This window comes from Ictalurus punctatus, chromosome 25 (assembly GCF_001660625.3).
Source record: "Ictalurus punctatus breed USDA103 chromosome 25, Coco_2.0, whole genome shotgun sequence".
NCBI classification, from domain to species: Eukaryota; Metazoa; Chordata; class Actinopteri; order Siluriformes; family Ictaluridae; genus Ictalurus; species Ictalurus punctatus.
In genome coordinates, this window is record NC_030440.2 from 7,427,436 (window position 1) to 7,438,460 (window position 11,025).

Here is an 11,025-nt window from a genome sequence, read left to right on the forward strand (position 1 = left end):
AGATCTGTAAAGCTTATTTGGATTTTACAAAATTACCTGTATATATATATATATATATATATATATATATATATATATATATATATATATATATATATATATATATATATCCACAAAACATTCGTATAAACATTTTTTAAATTTAAGATTGATTTTTGTTCTTTTGGCAGATTTCAAATTGTAGGCATTTTATTTATTTATATATTTAAATAAAGAAGCAAAACTATGCCAGCAGAATTTATTTTTAAACATTTTATTTATAATAATCTTATAAGTTTATACAATTTATACAATGTTAAAATCACAGACTTGTCAGATAGAAGCTTATCATTTCAAATTTCCATTATATACAGTATTACACTGCAAATGTGAACTCATTCACACAAAGACACATGGATTCACACGAGATCCTGAGGAAATTTGGTTTCTCCATTGCTATCTCCCTCAGCATAAATATACTTTAATAGGAATCTGTCTTCCCAAGTAGAAATATTTACAGCTTTGTTAGATAAATATTATTTAACTATAGAGTAGAAATAATCATCACTGTATTTGTGCTTTTTATTTTATTAGCTATTGGCCATGCCCCTAACTTGTAGTAGCTACTCTCTTTTCCTCATGCAGGACATGATGGATAGGGAGCGTTCCTTACTGCTGATTCTGTCATCTCAGAGGCATGAGAAACTGGAGGGTTTTTTTCTGCTACACTTTTTATAAGACAGCTGTGGGGGCCTCACATGGGCCTCCACACACTAAATCACACTCTACTATATTACTTTTTCGAAAATGGAACTTGAACTTGAGATCAGTATTAGCTCTCTGGTGTATATATATATATGACATCTCTGTGAGCAATGCAGGGTCAGAACTAAAGGAACATTTCGAATGGTGAAATGGTCGAGGTTAAGGATTCCAGTTTCCTCTATGAAATCATTATGAAAATGTTTTTGTAATAAAGTAAAGCCAGCAGTAAATCACATTAATGCTGTGATTGGAATTTTACTTCGCCTTGGCATGTTGGTGGTTTGCCAGATTTCATCTAAGAGCTTCGTAAAACTGGCAATACAGATAAATACCTAGATAATTCCAGAAACTGTTTATGCCTAAATAGATAGGCAGGAGGGAGTGTTCTGCAGACTCATAGAAGAGACTTGTGTTAGTGAAGATCAGGAAGTCTCCCAGACAGATCAATATACTGTGAGTCATTAATATTTGTGGATGTGTTGGACTGGGAATTTGCCATGATGCATCTACACTTACAGAGTTATAGCCGTATGCACTTCTAGTCATAACTGACAGATGAGGTTGTGTGTGTGTGTGTCTGTGTGTGCGCGCGCGTTCGCTTGTGTGTGTTTTGGCAGAATGTAGTCTTATCACAAGGAAGAATAACTGTGGAAGGGGCAGGAGTTCATGCTGTAGTTATTCAAACGACGAAAAAAAATCAAGTGCTGACAAAAAGAAAGACAGATCGAGAAAAACAAAAGGTTTTTCTGGCACAGTCCACAGAAATGATTTAATCCTGTAGAGACAGAGTGCTCCGATCATTAACTGTCAATCTGGAAAATAATCTACACACTCATTCATTCAGACTTATCGCTTAATTGATGGTAGAAATAAAGCAATTTTTTTTATCGTTTATCCAACTTGCAGTAATCTCTCATTATAAAGGTGAAGCAGAAAAGCAGTGAGCGGTGTTTAGTGTGCTTGCCTCCCTAACTCCCACTACTGCCCCGATAACACAACATTGGGATGGAAGCTCTAAAGATCATAATAAATAAATAAAAAGATATTTATTTTGATCTTTATTAGTTTAGTAAATGCCCTCACATCTCTAACAGGAAGCTGTATCTCAGCTTTTCCTGTGAGTTCAGTCTTCAATGTTATTATGCACAGGATGCTGTGCATGTCTATTATCTAATTAAATATCCTTCCTTCAGGACCCAATACAGGACCTTAGTACACAGAATTACATAAGTGCAAATAATTTTGTGTCTGTGTGTGTGTGTGTGTGTGTATATATATATATATATATATATATATATATATATATATATATATATATATATATATATATATATATATATATATGCACACACACACACACACACACACACACACACACACATATATATATATATATATATATATATATATATATATATATATATATATATATATATATATATATATATATATATATATATGTACATCGGTATGTGAATCTGTGTCTTTGTTTATGTCTTTGACCAGCAGGAGCTTGCTCCATCACTCTTGTCCTGGAGGCATTGCCATCGCAATGGAAGTGATCATGTAAACACTGGATCAGGAGCATTTGCCAGGGGACTGTTTTCAGGTGGGGGAGGAGAGGGGAGAATGCAGGAAGGCAGGGGGGAGTGGGGGTTACCATTCCAAACTGGTCTGAGTTTATTTCAATCCAAGGTCAGAGGCATTTGGCACCATGTTGTGTTAGAATCTGTGGGGATGACAAAATATATACACAACAGTGAGTGGAATGTTTTTCAGATTATACGTGGTATATTATAGTATTGTATTTTTGACTTAATTTTTTCCAGTATACTGTTGCGTTGTTATTTATGCAATCGTTATGTCACCAGTTCTATAACAGTGCATAGTTTTCTTAGTTTATACTTTTCCTTTTCTTGAATTTGCACTGGCATTTTTCACTTATACTCTTGTCACACTTTTGCCCCAGTGTCCCTCCTGTACTCCCACAACATCACCTTCCCCCACTACACAAAATCTACTGCAGCTGGAAGCAGCCAGATCGAGTTTCCATCCAGGTCTGTAGAGGGGCAAGAGCTGCTGTTTCTCATTACAAATGCCTCAGGAGATGTGGTCACTTACCAACTGAAGGAGCAGTTAGGTCACCAGGTAGCTCGTTTACTCCAAATAACTTCTCCTAAGACTCAGAATACCAACTGTCAGTCAACTAGGCAGGCAGCATGTGTACAACCTTCATCATTCCTCTGTTGTCTTTATATAATATTTGTATATGTTCTCTACATTCAACCTTGGGTTTTTAAACATTTATACATTTCTTTATACATAAATCTTGTAAACCTAAAACCACATATGTAATGGATATATAATAATCCAATCATACAAGGAATATATGATAATATTTATATAACAAGTAAAAGATTGTGGTGGATTAAACGTTCTAGTAAACTGCAAGACACTGGGGGCATCATTTTGTGTTATCAATTTAAATCATACCAATCTCACCAAAATTGGGCAGTTAAAGACTAGCAGGAGATGCACCAGAACACCAGGAGATGCTTTAGCAATTTTCTACAATTCAAGTTTGGTGAACCTTTTCCCACTTTTCCTCCTGTAGATTCCTGTTCTGACATGAGTGAGACCTGATGGGGTCTTCTGCTGTTGTAGCCCATCCACCTGAAGGTTTGACGTGTTGTGCACTTGAGAAGTTTTTCTGCTCACCACAGTTGTAAAGAGTGGTTGCTTGAGTTACCACAATCTTCCTGTCACCTGAAACCGTTCTGACCATTTTACTCTTGATTCTCATCAGCAAGGTGAATGCATGCAGAACTGTCGCTCATTGGAGTTCTTTGTTTTTCACACAATTCTGTGTAAACTCTAGAGACCGTTATGTGTGAAAATCCCACGAGATCTGCAGTTTCTTAAATACTAAAACCAGCTCATCTGGCACCAACAACCATGCCATGGTTAAAATCACCGAGGTCAGATTTTTTCACATTCTGATGTTTGATGTGAACATTAACCAAAGATCTTGATCTGGATCTGCATGATTTTAAGCATTGTGTTGTTGCTACATACCACATGGCTGGTGTACAGGTGTTCCTGTTAAAGTGACCTACGAGTAATAACATATAAATTAGACCTATGTCTTTTAAAAGTGTGAACTTATTTATGAGAATGACCACACAGTAAAGTGGCCTTGGGGTATGCCGAGATCATGATGATATGAGGAACCAGGTCATTATTCAGTCAGGTAACTGCAATAAATCAGGTCAGTCCTTAGGCAGAATAGATGCTTCAACACCCAGACCTTGTATGTAGTGGTTCTTACACGTGTATTATTCAAAACATATTTTTTATCACTACATGGAACAACACCAGTGCAAATCCTTTGGTTAGGTCATCTCTCCAACCCTCTCTCACTGGTGAAATCAGATCTGTAGAATCTCAACAAATCCAGGTCCATCAGCACTGACGAGCAGTAGAGGAAATGACCCCAACAAAACTTCCTGTTGCTGACAGATAAATGAGCTTAACCTCTGTCACTAGCCTAAGCGCTGCGGAGCTCCTGTGTAATGTGCAACAAGGAAACCAGAAAATGCATACTTGCTGCTGATTGCATTCCATCCTAATTTCTGTGGATATACAGTTGCAATCAAAATTATTCAACCCCCATTGAAAATCAGGTTTATTGTCAAAATTTACAGACTGAACAAATCAAACAAAAAGCAACTGAAATAGTTCAACAACACAACAAGTGCTTCAAGGGGTTTCCCCAAATTCAACCGAAAACGCAACTTTTATTCAACCCCTTGAATAGACTCCCTCACAACAGCACAAATATGCAAAATGGGTGTTGTCTCAAGCACACGTGATGCAACTAATCAAGGGCTTCATTAGATGCAGCAGGTGTGCTTGAGCTGGAACACATGAAATACCTGAACTGGATAGGGGTTGAAAATAAATTTTTAAAAAAATAAAGGCAGGTTCTGAAAAACCCTCGAGTGACTGCAAAGGACCTGCAGCAAGACTTGGTGACAACAGACACTGAGGTTTCAGTGAGCACAGTAAGGCGCGTACTCAATGCAGAAGGTTTCCATGCCAGAACTCCTAGATGTACACCACTACTGACCCAAAAGCACAAGAAAGGTCGGCTCAAAATCATACAAATAAGCCACAGAAGTTTTGGGATTCTGTTCTGTGGAGCAATGAAACAAAACTGGAACTTTTCGGCATGATGGATGAGTGGTATGTCTGGAGGAAGAAGAATGAAGAAAGAGCACTCTGTCCACAGTCAAGCACGGTGGTGGCCCGGTGATGCTCTGTGGCTGCTTTGCATCCTCTGGCACTGGAAACCTGCAGCGCATGGAAGGCAAGATGGATTCATTGAAGTATCAGGAAATCCTAGGAGAAAACTTCATGCCGTCTCTGAGGAAGCAGAAGCTTGGGCGTCATTGGACCGTCCAACAGGACAGTGATCCAAAGCATACATCAAATTCCACCAAGGCTTGTTTGCAGAAGAAGTCCTGTAAGAATCTACAGGGCCATCACAGTCACCTGACTTGAAATCCATAGAAAATCTTTGGTGGGATTTGAAGAAGGTGGTTGCAGCACACAAACCCAAGAATATTACTGAACCGGACGCCATTGCTCATGAGGAATGGGCTAAGATTCCTCCGAAACACTGCCAGAAGCTATGCATCTCATTTGCAGCAGGTCATAACAGCAAAAGGGTGTTCTACTAAGTACTAAAGATGCTTGCCTTGAAGGGTTTGAATATATTTTTTTCATTTCCAAGTGAACTGTGAGAGTTAATTGGATATTGTTAATGTAATCTTAAGACAGTCAGTTTACATGCACTATTGTATAGGTTCATGTGTCTAGCTTGCCCTAATCAGACATTTCTGTAAATAAACTTCTTCTGGCATCCATGAAAGTGTGTAAAGTTTATGTGACCGTGCTGGCCCACACTTTAACACACACCCAGGCCTATAAGCAGAGCTGCATGTGGAATGTAGGAGATGTTTTCAGGGAGGGGGTAGCAGGGGAGAGGTGATTAGTGGGGGCAGCTGAGATCTGTCCCCCAGCTGTAATGACAGATTACCCAGCAGGTGTGGCACTCATCCCTCACACTGCAGCCAAAACCCAGCCCAACCCTGCCCAGCTAAAGCCCTAACCCCCCCCCCCCCCCCCCCCCCTTACCCCCTGTCACCTATACACCTCTGGCTTTCGGGCTCAGAGGCCTATGTGTTGGACTACACTAGCAGAAGTGTCAGTGTGAAATATGATGTGTACAGCTGGATTACACAGACCTGGCATTTAGTGAAAAAACATACATATAGTGTAGAGTAGTAAAGACGTTCTGTATGGGTTTTTTTTATAGTAAACAATGCAAAACTGCTGTAACTTATACTAGTTGTAACTATTCCCACAAGTAGTGAGCAGTCACACCAGTCCAGTCCACAGTGGTTACCTATTGCTTCACTGACAGCAGATGACAGCAGTTGTTGCTGTTGCTGCTGCTAATGGAGCAGTCTGTTGTAAAGTCAGACTTTATGACACTGGCTGCTCTCTATGTAGTATGGCTTTACCTAAATGAGCAAGTCATAGATGTTTTAGTCAGTTTTGGCCATTTGTAGGACTGGGCAAATGAGAATGAGCTGCCTGCTGTTTTTACTCCACACAGACACCTTGACTAATTACTCTGGGCAATCACAAAAGGACAGTCAGCAGGGAAAACTTCAGGCCTTTTCTCCCCCTCCTCCTTCACCAGCAGGTCTGCCCTCAGCCTTCGCTCGAGAGTGAGAGTGAGAGTGAGGGAAGACAAACTCCTCTATTTTATGTCTGCATGCATGTCTATAATTGTGTGTGTCTGTGTGTATGTGTGTGTCGAGACCCTCTCCCCTCATATACCCATTACAGGCCCTTCAGTCTGTCACACTTTCGTTTGATGGCTCTTTACAGCAGGGCAGGTCTGGCTGCAGGGGGGGACTTAGCCTTTGATTGCCTTGATGCAGAACACATGTGAGAAAGGACCTGTAGCTGCCCTGCTGAGAGCACCTCTCTCTCCCAAAGCTACAAACAAACTCTCTCTTCTTCTCTGACTCTCTCCTCACACTGTCTTTCACTTTTCAACACTCGTCTCTACAATAATTTACAACACCACCATGTCATTCTCTCGCCTTTTGCTCTAATATTATACTCTAATATTGCTTTTCATTTCCACTGGGTTGTATGAATTTCCTGCATTGTTCTCATTTTTTAGCATTGATCACATGAGACAGTAATGACATGCCCTGCTCTGGGATGCTCTACTATGGGTGAGTTCAGGCAGAATGGGATGGGACTGATCTTTATCTTTGTTAGGGCTCATTGAGCACAGCAATTCTCCAACACCGTGATGGTTAGTTGAGAATGCCACCACATGCAGGCTTCCAGGTAGATCTGAAGTACAAAAATGACAGTTTCTTCCATAAAAATCATTACATTCATATTGCTGTTCAGGTCCATACCAGTTATGTACCAAGTGTATGATGTATTCACTCTGTCAGTCTGTAGCGTTTCAAAACACCAGTATGTAAATTCCCACTCCTTTAGCGCTCTCTGTTGGTGGGCGTGAAGAATGCTCATTCCTTCAGCTTTCCAGCTGCCCTTTATTTACCCAATAACAAAGCGCTGTTTGAGGGCCAGATCGAGTTGCAGCTAATGCTTTAGCAAGGACCTGCTGCTGAAAGATGTTGCTATTTGAGGCAGCTTGGGTTTCAAGGTGGCTTACAAAGCAGGGCACCGCCTGTGTGAAGGAAATGGGACAGAGGGAGAGAAAGAGGAAGAAAAAAAAGGTGAAAAGTGGTGGTGAGAAAGGAAGGAGCCTGGTAGGGAAGGAGTGAGAGATCAGGGACATAAGGAGATAAAAGGAAAGGAGAGATGAAATTATTGTGAGTGTGGGAAGAGGAGGGGAAGGGGGGTGGTGTTGGTTTGACTGGGCACCATCAAATGAGAATCATCTCTTACATCCCTCAGCTTCCTTGGTTTATTCATTTAAATTAGTTTCAACTGCGGTCATATGATAATTGATATGGGTCATATGACAATATAGTTTAATTTCATGAGAATGAAAACATGCGAACACCAACCACATGCTTTACCCAAAGGCTAATTGTTGCAACTTTGTTGTACAAGTTAAGGTATGCAATTTGTTATAAATTTGCAACATGAGACCATGTCAGAAAATTGCATGGGCAGGCATAGCAGCTCCTCTGACTCTATGGTGACTAGAAAATTGGAATTTGTATTCTGTATTTCTTTCTTCTCTATTCCTGCATAAAAGTTTGCATAACCACCCACACATACACACATATATACATACATACACACATTCTCTCTCACTCACTCACTCACTCACTCTCTCTCTCTCTCTCTCTCTCTCTCTCTCTCTCTCTCTCTCTCTCTCTCTCGCTCTCTCTCTCTCTCTCTCTATCTCTCTCTCTCAGTTCTTCAGGGGCCCCTGCTGGTGTTTGGTTACATATAGCTCTCCATTTTCTGGAAGGAATGACCACATCGGTTGCCTAGGGGATCAAACCAGGAAGGACAGCCGCCAGAGCGGGGATGAAAATAGCCCTGGGCATTAATCAAGCAAATCAATACACTGCTGTTCTCTCCTAGACAGAATATCATGCATTGGATGCGCCCGCATAAAATGAAGCTACGTGCATCATGTGTGGGCATTGACACACATTTGTGGAATTCCCTTCACTCACCTCTATGGCGGCTATGAGGGGCTGAGAGTTGTTGTCATAAGGAAGAGGAAGTATTAGCATGATTTGGGATCAAGGGTTAGCTGTTCAGCTGTTATTGTGGTGTCTGGTTTTGGACCTGTAAACCCTCAGCTTAAGGTAAACCATGTGGGGTCCAGTATGGCAAATCCATGTCATACTGACAATCTAAAACGTTAATATTGATACAGAGAACTACTGTACATCGTCAAGGCATATGTTCATGTTTTTGTCATGTTCTCAGATCAAATGCTTGAGAAGTGGGCATTTATAAACAATACTGGAACGCTTCAGAAAAAAATCCAAGCGTTTACAGGCACATACATATACCAGGATGCATTGATCATCAATTTAAAAGTTAAATCATATAATAGATAAAATAAGTTTGCTTATCATTTTTCAGCTGACCTGAGGTGACAGTTGATATCTCATTTACCACCAAAATCTACAGGCAACCAGACATCATTCCCTTTACACAAGTGAATATTATAATACTCTGTATTCAAATGCTTTATATTTTGTATTAAGCTGTGACATGTTGCAGCATTCCTACATTTTAGAACTAGCTATTAAATTTTTTTTTTTAATTTCCCAAGCTACATTTTCAGGAAAATGTTTATGGTTTAGTTAGAAGTGTTTAACCTAGGTTTCCAGTATCCTGCAAAGGTGTTTGTTTGTCTGAATAGGAATAGTTTGTCCATGTTTACTTCCTAAACATTAGCTATTCTTCTCTCTTCAGGTTTTTGAACTATTCTCTGACATCCTCCTCAACTTATATATATATATATATATATATATATATATATATATATATATATATATATATATATATATATATATATATATGTGTGTGTGTGTGTGTGTGTGTGTGTGTGTGTGTGTATGTGTATAATTTTATTTTAAAGATGTATATGCAGTGAAATAATTTTAGATATGTTGATGCTATATTCATTTTAGATATTGTGTATGTGTGTTTGTGTGTATAACTTTTGTAAAGTTTTAATAAAATATCTAAAGAAACTAAATAGCCACTTTATTTGTTCTTAAAGATGTAAAGAGTAAAGATTCCCATGATGTGCTCACAATCAGCCTTAACTGGAGTTGCCCCCTCCCTTAAGCCAGTGCTAAGCCACCCACGCTTCTGTAGGGTACACACATGCTGCACGTCTGTCTGTCAGCACAACTCATTTTCCAGAAGGCCATAGTCACTCTCTTTTTTAATTTATTTCCAAAACTCATTGACCTATTCCGGTACTATAGTTTGCAAAGTGTTAACTATGCATTAAACATTATAAAACATACACCTTAAAACATCTCTTTATTAGATTATATATATTTAAACACAATCACTGTGTATACCAACTAGCTATAACAGATTGCATTCCATATGTAGGAAAGCTCATTGATCCTTTGCTTAGTTTTCAGCTTTGTCCAAAACAGAACTTTACATAACAGGTTTAGCCATGAGAACTTACAGGACACAATGAGCCAATGAGGTGAAGCTACAGAATGTCAGCTCAGATGAATACAAAAGGTGTGGTGAGAAAAGGGCAAGAAAAATCCATGTTTGGATATTATAATTCCTTAGAGGTTATAAATAAAGAGCAAAAAGGTCCTGTAATTCTGCAATCATCAGAAGTCATTCGCTGACTAAAAATAAATAAATAAATAAATAAAAATACCAAATCTTGTAAATTGTGGTGCAGAGAGGGCAGAATGGCCTATTGTTCTGGACAGGCAGAGAGCTTTACCAGTCCTTAACCCTTCTACCGAGCCCTTTTACTGCTGAACATTCATTTTCCCTTATGTATTTGTTCTGTAAATAGTGTAATACTGTGTAGTAAATATTGTGCAGTAATGACTGCGGTCTGCAGTATGGAAGAGCATAATCAGCAGATCTTAGATCCCACACTTTCCTTAGTGCAGGCCTCAGTCCTTCACTCCTCCCATGCCAGGCTTGCCCTGTGTAGGACATGCCAGGCAGAGCAGATGATGTGTCCTCTCCGGATCTGTCCAGTTAGAGGAGGATCAGTGAGCCAATCTTCTCTGACCAAGTAGGACAGCTGCAGAGCTGTCTGGACAGAGCGTCAGGCTCACAGCTGTCACTGTGTCCTCAGTAAAGATATTCTCCTCTATGCGTCTATGTAACCGACCTAACATGTTCAGAGTTTCCTATTTAAGACCCTCTCAGTTACTAAACATTCCTTTATTTTGTTGGTGGGCTGGTTATATTCAAATGCACATCTTTTGCCACTATCTGTATCTGTATCTGTTTAGTACTCCAAATATCTGCAGCTTCATTATTCAGATTTAAGAGGAAATTTGTTCTGTGAATTATGCAAAACTTTTTCAAAATCCCATTAATACAGCTATTTTTGTTTATATGTACCTGTGACATTTTTAAAAAATGTAGCATGTTTTTATTTCCCAAAATAAACTAGTAATGTAATTTCAACCACTACAATCGCGACCACATATTATTAAGAATGTTGTAGATGCATCTATCATTGTG